We start from the raw sequence: 11,267 nt of genomic DNA on the forward strand, positions 1-11,267 counted from the left end.
TTCAACTGTTCTGCCTTATTATTATTATTGGACCATGCTGGTCATTTATGAACATTTGAACATCTTGGCCGTGTTCTGTTATAATCTCCACCCGGCACAGCCAGAAGAGGACTGGCCACCCCACATAGCCTGGTTCATCTCTAGGTTTCTTCCTAGGTTTTGGCCTTTCTAGGGAGTTTTTCCTAGCCACCGTGCTTCTACACCTGCATTGCTTGTTGTTTGGGGTTTTAGGCTGGGTTTCTGTACAGCACTTTGAGATATCAGCTGATGTACGAAGGGCTATATAAATACATTTGATTTGATTTGATCTAATGAGTTTTTATTTGTTTTGTTGGATAGGTCTGGTCCCTAGTGGGCTTGTGATAACAGCACTATATTGCCGGTGTCTATGAGATGAATCATCAACAGGACCTGGGCATTCTCCTCGTCTAACTCTCTCACACTTCTACAGTTGTGCCCTCTTAATTATATCACTCTGTTTTCACAGAGAATGTTCCTGTGCCGCAGGGAATGCAAACTTGTAGAGTATTCGCCATCTCACTCTGTCCACCTCTGTCTGTCTCCATCCCTTTCTCTTTGATTCTTTACCCTCCTTCACCAGGTCTCTCTCAGGCCAGCTGGCAGAGGAACATAAAGAGGAGTAGCTTTAGGAGGAGAGAGACCTTGCTGAGGCCAGCTGAGGAGGAGGAGCAGGAGGAGGAGGTGGGTGGGTTTGTCTTGGCTCTATACATCTGCCTTGTAACAGAGAGCTTTACAGTTTCCTGTCCACTTTTAATCCCCCTTTATTGTTATGCGGAGCTACTGTAAGTGGGAAGTTCCCTTGGAGCGATAATCTAATCAAAGTGCTCAGTGTTTTAGTAGTCCGATTTTTGACGTAGCCTTGAGCTGTTGATGACCAGCTGGCAAATGTTAACAACACACAGATATGATCTTTAATATATCTGGTCTTGATTAGCTTTCCACAGCTCAACACAAGAATACGTAAACATGTTGTTACCATGACTCACCTCTCTAAATAGGGTGGACCGGTCACACTTTCTGACACTATACATACAATAATTAAAATGGGCTCTTTTTATTGAAATAGAGCATGCCTTTCGTTAAATAGCAGAAAACAAATAATTCAGTCGACATTCATTCCTTTAGGCTGTGGCAATATCGTCTATATGGATGCGGCTGCATATACAGTGCCTTGCGAAAGTATTCGGCCCCCTTGAACTTTGCGACCTTTTGCCACATTTCAGGCTTCAAACATAAAGATATAAAACTGTATTTTTTTGTGAAGAATCAACAACAAGTGGGACACAATCATGAAGTGGAACGACATTTATTGGATATTTCAAACCTTTTTAACAAATCAAAAACTGAAAAATTGGGCGTGCAAAATTATTCAGCCCCCTTAAGTTAATACTTTGTAGCGCCACCTTTTGCTGCGATTACAGCTGTAAGTCGCTTGGGGTATGTCTCTATCAGTTTTGCACATCGAGAGACTGACATTTTTTCCCATTCCTCCTTGCAAAACAGCTCGAGCTCAGTGAGGTTGGATGGAGAGCATTTGTGAACAGCAGTTTTCAGTTCTTTCCACAGATTCTCGATTGGATTCAGGTCTGGACTTTGACTTGGCCATTCTAACACCTGGATATGTTTATTTTTGAACCATTCCATTGTAGATTTTGCTTTATGTTTTGGATCATTGTCTTGTTGGAAGACAAATCTCCGTCCCAGTCTCAGGTCTTTTGCAGACTCCATCAGGTTTTCTTCCAAAATTGTCCTGTATTTGGCTCCATCCATCTTCCCATCAATTTTAACAATCTTCCCTGTCCCTGCTGAAGAAAAGCAGGCCCAAACCATGATGCTGCCACCACCATGTTTGACAGTGGGGATGGTGTGTTCAGGGTGATGAGCTGTGTTGCTTTTACACCAAACATAACGTTTTGCATTGTTGCCAAAAAGTACCATTTTGGTTTCATCTGACCAGAGCACCTTCTTCCACATGTTTGGTGTGTCTCCCAGGTGGCTTGTGGCAAACTTTAGACGACACTTTTTATGGATATCTTTAAGAAATGGCTTTCTTCTTGCCACTCTTCCATAAAGGCCAGATTTGTGCAATATACGACTGATTGTTGTCCTATGGACAGAGTCTCCCACCTCAGCTGTAGATCTCTGCAGTTCATCCAGAGTGATCATGGGCCTCTTGGCTGCATCTCTGATCAGTCTTCTCCTTGTATGAGCTGAAAGTTTAGAGGGACAGCCAGGTCTTGGTAGATGTGCAGTGGTCTGATACTCCTTCCATTTCAATATTATCGCTTGCACAGTGCTCCTTGGGATGTTTAAAGCTTGGGAAATCTTTTTGTATCCAAATCCGGCTTTAAACTTCTTCACAACAGTATCTCGGACCTGCCTGGTGTGTTCCTTGTTCTTCATGATGCTCTCTGCGCTTTTAACAGACCTCTGAGACTATCACAGTGCAGGTGCATTTATACGGAGACTTGATTACACACAGGTGGATTGTATTTATCATCATTAGCCATTTAGGTCAACATTGGATCATTCAGAGATCCTCACTGAACTTCTGGAGAGAGTTTGCTGCACTGAAAGTAAAGGGGCTGAATAATTTTGCACGCCCAATTTTTCAGTTTTTGATTTGTTAAAAAAGTTTGAAATATCCAATAAATGTCGTTCCACTTCATGATTGTGTCCCACTTGTTGTTGATTCTTCACAAAAAAATACAGTTTTATATCTTCATGTTTGAAGCCTGAAATGTGGCAAAAGGTCGCAAAGTTCAAGGGGGCCGAATACTTTCGCAAGGCACTGTATATCCATCCATATATTGAAGACATTGGACACCGTTTATCATAGCACACTACACTTTATTACGGGCGATTGGTTCAGTACACATCATTGCATTCTGTATCAGAAAGTAGGCTGGCCCTGTCTTAAGTTTTGTAGATCAATGCACCTTTCAATGCTCTTTTCGTTTATTAAGCACACTTGTGCAAACTTCTGCCATACCATAATTACTTCATTGTTAAATTGCAGAAATACTCTCGAGGTCCTGTTGATCTCTATGGAATTAGGTAAATCTGCATTGAGTTTTTTTGTGCCCCCTGTATGGAATGATCTGCAGAGCTCTCTGCACCTTGACGCTCTGGTGTGTCTAGTGCAGTTGTACTTAATGGAGGACCTCATTGTTGACAAATGTTTCTACTTCTTAAATTGCTTGTAGTATTGTATGTTTGAATGTTGTACATTTTATAAATTGCTGTACTCCCTTCGGAAAGAGGCCTTGGTCTCAATGTGACTCCCTGCTAAAATGAAGGTTAAATAAAAGGATGCATGTCTGTGATGAACTGACATACATTATAGATGTGAGCAGTTTGTGCGGGAGGGGAACGGGGAGGTGTTCAATAACATTCCAAATGATGTTAATCAAGTTATAGTGTGCCAGTCTGCCAGATATTTAACAGGTCAGGTTGGAGGGTACAATTATATCATACTATTAAGTGCCTACTGGAACCCTCTGGGCTATTGTCATGGGCACAAGTACAACTTGCTCAACCATGAATTTTATACGTCTATTTTATTGTGTTATTTTATAGGAATATTTCTGTTTTATGGTGATGTGTCACGTCACTTGTAACTTCAACACACACCAGAAGAACAGGAAAAACATTTTCTATTCTTTCTTCTCAGGGTTTTAATGAGAGATTGGCCTGTGGGATGTTGCCTTAGGAGGAGGTCCAGGACGGACGGTCCTATGAGACCAATGAAGCATGGACTCTCACATGAACATCCTAGCTAGCACATAACATTCTGAGAACCTTATGTTTCTTAGAGCTTGGTTGTGTGTGCGTGGTTGTTCATTGATTATTTTGCCTTCAACCTTCCCACAGCTTTCTGGAAATGGTGTAGGATTGTTCCAAAGCCAAGAAACTTTCTCAGCACATTTAGGGAACTTGACCACAAAAAAAATCATTATTCTTTTGCTATTTTATTACTTTAACAGAATATTTCCTAAATGTTCTAACATGGTTACATTTCATTAAAATGTTGGTAATGTTCTTGGAACGTTCGCCAACTGGTTCGACATTGGGAATGTTCTCAAATAGTCCAGAGAACGTTAAGAAACAACGTTCTTCGGTGGAAATTTCGGTACTTTAGCATAATATCTCCTCATGGTTATACTTAAAGAGCGACTTCCCCTAAAAAACAACTAATCCCTTTGAAAACAGCCTATGTGGCATCGATATGAGTCAGAAACATTTTTATTCTAGTATCAAAATTGACTACAAAGTATAAATAGGATAATTTTGGTCAGTCTTGTCTAAAACGAAATGTGGAACCTCCGTGCTTCACAATGAGTAAATTATGGTTTGATTTGTATTGCAAAGGCGAACACTGCCATGTTTAGTTTTGCCCAACCTAGATTGAGGCACAGACACGGTCTCTAGCTGACTACACTGACTGTGCTAACGGCAGACTCCACTAAGCTGACAGGCTGGCTATCTCATTGTGGAGCTAGAGGAGTTAAATAAGATGAGAGCACCCCTCCAGCTAGGATGGAGTCCGTCACTCCTCAGCAGGCCAGGCTTGGTCCTGTTTGTGGGTGAGTCCCAGAAAGAGGGACAATTATGTACAAATTCTATCTTTTGGGGGTGTCAGAAAACAGTTTTCAACCAGCGATTGAGTTGAGAGAGATTGCTGTAGAGCTCATCCCTCCACCTAACTCGGAGGGGGCCAGAGACAATTACTCGATGCCGACATCTTTCTAGCTGATTTACACGCTGAAGCTATGTTGCGCTTGGTGACCTCTGACTATTTCATCCTAATATTGTTGGTGCCGACGTGGATGACAATATCCCTATACTCTCCACACTCGCCAGTTTTAGCCTTAGCCAGCACCATCTTCAGTTTAGCCTTACCGTCGGTAACCCATGCCCCCTGGTAAACAGTGTATGATCCCTGGATTATTATTTTTATGTAAGTCTAATACTGCGGGTAATGGAGTCGCCAATGACTAGGGTTTTTAATTTGTCAGGACTAATGGTGGAAGGCTTCGGTGTCTCAAACCCCGTAACTTATGGAGGAGAGACCAGAGAAGACTCGGCCTCTGACTCTGACTCTTTGCTTAATGGGGAGAACCGGTTGAGCATTCCTACAGCATTTCCTTCCAGAAGCCATGACCAAATTGTCCGGCTGTGGAGACTGTGCGAGAGGATTTATACTAATATCTGTACTTATTGGTGGCACAGACGCTGTTTCATCTTTTCCTACACTTAAACTACCCTTGCCTAACGATTGCGTCTGAAGCTGGGCTTGCAGCACAGCTATCCTCACCATAAGGCGATCATTATCCTGTATATTATGAGTACAGCGACTACAATTAGAAGGAATAATGTTAATGTTACTACTTAGCTTCGGCTGATGGAGGTCCTGTAGAACCATGTCCAGATAAAGCGTCCTGGGTGAAAAAGTTGAATGACAGAAGTTGAGCTAGGGGGAAAAATATATATATATAAAATGGTGATTAAAAAGTAAAAAACTTCAAGTTCACAGGTAGCAATGTATGTTTGCAACAAACCGCACAGCAGCACGTAAACAAATCCACAAGTTGTGAGCGAAAATTACGTCACTCAATGAGCCCTCCCAGTATAGAGACATGCAGCATAGAGAAGACCAGCAGGGGGGCCCTCATCAGCATCATGCAGATATTCCCTCGCTGTGAGCGTTCCTATGAATGCAACAGTCAGACACATGTTGGCAAGTATCCAGCCAGCAACCTTCACCGGTCAGTGGCAACGGCTTTCACAGACTCATCATTTGTACAGAAGATAACCCATTTCATTACTTTGAAACATTTGATAACCCAATTGTGAAACATAAATTATGTAAACTGACATTATTTGTTTCTTATTTTCTACTTGTTAGATGCATGTCATGGTCAGGGCATAGCCCAGCCTGGTGGAACCTGCCTGATTGCTGTGTTCACCATTTCATTTCACTTCAGTATTTTATGATAACTGAAGTGAAATAGAAAAGGTAAATGCAGCAATCAGATTGGTTCCACCAGGCTAATCATAACCACCATTAATATTGTAATCAGTGCACTGTGTGTGTGTGTGTGTGTGTGTGTGTGTGTGTGTGTGTGTGTGTGTGTGTGTGTGTGTGTGTGTGTGTGTGTGTGTGTGTGTGTGTGTGTGTGTGTGTGTGTGTGTGAATGATTGAGTGGGAGACCAGTATCTTTGATGAGGGGCCAGGAGCTGATCTATGATGATATGCCCATCAATAGGGCCCTGGAAAAGACCTCACCTCTTGCCTGCTCACCAACTGTTGACGATGGGGAGAGCAAAATTAGGTAGGTTTAGTCTGGCTTGTTCAAACTTCAACATAGTATACTGTATGTTTGTGTCAGATATCATCTATCCCTAATTGTCATTGGACGCAGCACTTCCCAGGAGTTACGTGTATCCCCTGTCACAGGAGGAGACGGCGGCTATGGCAACATATGTCTCCGAATCCCTGAGGCAGGGATACATTCGGCCCTCCACTTCACCTGCCTCCTCGAGTTTATTTTTTGTGAAGAAGAAGGATGGAGGTCTGCGCCCGTATATTGACTATCGAGGTATCAACCAGATCACTGTTAGGTATAGTTATCCGCTACCTCTCATAGCCAGTGCGATTGAATCAATGCATGGGGCGCGCTTCTTCAACAAATTGGATCTCAGGCGCGCTTACAACCTGGTGCGTATCCGGGAGGGAGACGAGTGGAAGACGGCTTTCAGTACCACCTCAGGGCACTATGAGTACCTCGTCATCCCGTATGGTTTGATGAATGCTCCATCAGTCTTCCAGGCCTTTGTAGACAAGATTTTCAGGGACCTCCACTACACTCAGGGACCTCCACTACACTCGCCGAGCATGTGTCCCTGGTGCGCAGGGTGCTTGGTCGACTGTTGGAGCATGACCTGTACGTCAAGGCTGAGAAATGTCTGTTTTTCCAACAGTCCGTCTCCTTCCTAGGGTACCGCATTTCCACTTCAGGGGTGGAGATGGAGAGTGACCGCATTTCAGCCATGCGTAATTGGCTGACTCCCACCTCGGTAAAGAAGCGGTTTCTAGGGTTTGCCAACTACTACCGGAGGTTGGGGCTTTGGTCAGGTAGCGGCTGCCATTACCTCACTGCTGAAGGGGGGACCGGTGCGTTTGCAGTGGTCAGCTGAGGCGGACAGTGCTTTTGGTCAGCTGAGGGCTCTGTTTACCTCGGGTTCCCGTGCTAGCGCATCCGGATCCCTCTTTGGCGTTCATAGTGGAGGTGGATGCGTCCGAGGCTGGGATAGGAGCCGTGCTCTCTCAGCGCTCGGGTACGCCACCAAAGCTCCGCCCCTGTGCCTTCTTTTCAAAGAAGCTCAGCCCGGCGGAGCAAAACTATGACGTGGGGGACCGGGAGTTGTTGTCTGTCGTCAAGGCCTTGAAGGCGTGGAGACATTGGCTTGAGGGGGATAAACACCCCTTTCTCATCTGGACTGACCACCGCAATCTGGAGTACTTCTGGTCGGCGAGGAGACTGAATCCTTGCCAGGCAAGGTGGGCCATGTTTTTTACCCGTTTTGTTTTCACCCTGTCCTACAGACCAGGTTCCCAGAACGCGAAGGCAGACGCACTGTCCCGGATGTATGACACAGAGGAGCGGCCCATGGATCACACTCCCATACTCCCGGAATCTTGCCTGGTGGCACCAGTGGTGTGGGAGCTGGACGCGGACATCGAGCGGGCGTTACGTACAGAGCCCACTACCCCCCAATGTCCAGCTGGGTGTCTGTACGTTCCGTCTGCTGTCCGCGACCGTTTGATATATTCTCGCTCCGCCACTCCTCCACTAACCTCTTCCCCTTCCAGTGTGCACTGGGGTACCAGCCGGTTCTGGCTCGTTGGCATCATGACTGGTTTAGGCGCGCTGAGGAAACATGGGACGCCGCTCATGTGCACCTTCAGCGGGCCTAGAGCGGCCCAGTGAGGCCCGCAGTGAGGCCACAGGGGACCAGGTCTGGCTCTCGACCCAAAACCTGCCCCTCCGCCTGCCCTGCCGGAAGCTTGGCCCGTGGTTTGCGGGGACATTCAAAGTCCTGAGGAGACTGAACAAGGTATGTTACAGGTTACAGCTTCCCCCCGATTATAAGAACCGATTATAACCCCTCGTTCCATGTATCTCTCCTCAGGCCGGTGGTGGCTGGTCCACTCCAGGAGTCTGAGGTGCGGGAGGTTCCTCCGCCCCCTCTGGACATCGAGGGGCCCCGGCGTATGCAGTTCGATCCATACTGGATTCGAGGCATCGGGCGAGGGGCCTTCAGTACCTCGTGGAGTGGGAGGGGTACGGTCCGGAGGAGAGATGCTGGATGCCGGTGGAGGACGTGTTAGACCCATCGATGCTGCGGGAGTTCCACCATCTCCATCCGGATCGCCCTGCGCCTCGTCCTCCGGGTCGTCGCAAGGGGCCGGTGTCGGCGCGCTGCTGGAGCCGCGCGTCAAGGGGGGGGGGGTACTGTCACGACTTCCACCGAAGTCGGTCCCTCTCCTTGTTCGGGTGGCGTTCGGCGGTCGACGTCACCGGTATTCTAGCCATCGCTGATCCACCTTTCATTTTCTATTGGTTTTGTCTTTGTTTTCTACACACCTGGTTTTCATTCCCCAATTACGTGTTCATGTATGTAACCCTCTGTTTTCCCCCATGTTTTTGTGTGTGATTGTTTCTATGTTCAATTCGGTTCATGATGGCTGTTTTTTTGACGGGAGCTGTTTTCACTCGTGCATAATAGTTACCGTTTGTATTTGGTCAAGTGTATTTGTTTACCTTGTGCCTTTATTTTTGAGTAAAGTACGTTGCTCACTCATTTTTCTCTCCTGCCCCTGACTTCATGCACCAGCTACACTTACCTTCTGACAGATACTGATGTGTCTAAATGGTAACAGACCTGGCACTCGGCATTAACATTTTACTAGACACAACTTTTACTTGCATTGTATTTTTTACATTTTTCAATTGAATAGTATCAGTCAATATGGGGAGGAAGTAACCATTAAACTGTTAGTCTACATCTGACATGATTTGGGAAGGCACACACCTGTCTATATAAGTTCTTACAGTTGACAGTGCATGTCAGAGCAAAAACCAAGCCCTGAGGTCGAACAAGTCGTCCATAGAGCTCCGAGACAGGACTGTGTCGAGGCACAGATCTGGGGAAGGTTCTCCAAGAACACAGTGGTCTCCATCATTCTTAAATGGAAGAAGTTTGGAACCACCAAGACTCTTCCTAGAGCAGGCCGCCCGGCCAAACTGAGCAATCGGGGGAGAAGGAAAAAGAACCCATTGGTCACTCTGACAAAGCTCCAGAGTTACTCTGTGGAGATGGGAGAACCTTCCAGTGCTCCACCAATCAGGCCTTTATGGTAGAATGGCCAGACGGAAGCGACTCCTCAGTAAAAGTCACATGACAGCCCACTTGGAGTTTGCCAAAAGGTACTTAAAGGACTCACAGACCATGAGAAACAAAATTCTCTGGTGTGATGAAACCAAGATTGAACTCTTTGCCCTGAATGACAAGCGTCACGTCTGGAGGAAACCTGGCACCATTCCTACGGTGAAGCATGGTGGTGGCAGCATCATGCTGTGTGGATGTTTTTAAGCGACAGGGACTGGGAGACTAGTCAGGATTGAGGGATAGATGAACAGAGCAAAGTACGGAGAGATCTCCAGACCGCTCAGGACCTCAGACTATGGGTGAAGGTTCACCTTCCAACAGGACAAAAACCCTAAGCACACAGCCAAAACAAGTGGTTTCGGGACAAGTCTCTGAATTTCCTTGAATGGCCCAGCCAGAGCCCAGACTTGAACCTGATCATACATTTCTGGAGAGACCTGAAAATATCTGTGCAGCACACTCCCCTTCCAATCTGACAGAGCTTGAGAGGATCTGCAGAGAAGAATGGGAGAAACTTCTTCATAACGAAGTCTCTAGGCTGTAATTGCTGCCAAAGGTGCTTCAACAAAGTACTGAGTAAAGGGTGTGAATACTTATGTAAATGTGATATTTCAACAAAAAGTTTTTGGTTTGTCATTATGGGGTATTGTGTGTTGATTGATTATGAAAAAAACTATTTAATCCATTTTAGAATAAGGCTGTAACATAACAAAATGTGGAAAAAGTAAAAGGTTCTGAATAGTTTCCGAATGTACTGTATGCAGAGATGGAGGGAGACCACACAGAACTGTACCAAAGCCAACGATATTGATCCCATGCAAGCACCACCACCAAACCCCACTGTACTGCCAAATCCCATAATGACCACCCATTTCAAGTACAGTGTACTGCATGTCTAACGACATTAAAGTCTAACTAACTGTCATGTTGTTTTCTTCAGCTGATAGTACTATTCAGCAGTTCTGGCAGAATCTGTATAAACACAGCTTATTTTGTGTTAGTGTAATCACATTTACCACACTATTACAATAGTTGTATTGTGTTAATATTTAATATATCAAGTCCAGATGTTGTTGGGATTCAAACATTGTGTGTGTGTGTGTGTGTGTGTGTGGTCCTGTTTACACTTGTTATTATGATAATCGTCACTTGTTTGTGCTGTTGTTATATTTACTGTCCCCTAAACAAACACAGACCACCATGTCATCTGGAGGCTTGATCACACGCTTAAGACACTTCCTTTGCATCAGAGATGGGTTTAATCAGGCTTTTCTACCATAATGCTTTCACCTATCTGATCATGTCAGATCAGTTATCCTCTCAAGTAATTAGTGTTAAAATGAAGAGCGGAAGACAAACTTGTAGATAATACAGGCTCTCGCGTGCGCTGCTTTATTACCCGTGTTTACTAGTGATTTCTCCCGTTGATTTTCCTGTGCACAGGGTGTGGTGAACTACGAGGTATTCCCTATAAGGTCAACACTCTCATCAAGCAAACCACATAGAGACCGAGAGCCAGAGGGGGAGGATGGATGGGTTGTTTTATGGGTTAAATAACGACTATAAATCTGTATAAACTGTCAGATAGGGGACTCATGTAGGAGTGCTGTGGAAAACACAGTGTAATCTCAGACAGTGGGAGAGAGTTGGCACTGTGGACCCTGCATACTTAAACAGCATGACAGGGGTAAATCATTCAACTCTCTACTGTATGTTTTTCTGCCTCTCTTTCCCACCCCCCTCCTTTTGCTCTGACTGACTGTCTGTCTGTCTCTGTATGTCTATCCAAG

This window comes from Oncorhynchus kisutch, linkage group LG21 (genome assembly GCF_002021735.2).
Source record: "Oncorhynchus kisutch isolate 150728-3 linkage group LG21, Okis_V2, whole genome shotgun sequence".
Taxonomy (NCBI): domain Eukaryota; kingdom Metazoa; phylum Chordata; class Actinopteri; order Salmoniformes; family Salmonidae; genus Oncorhynchus; species Oncorhynchus kisutch.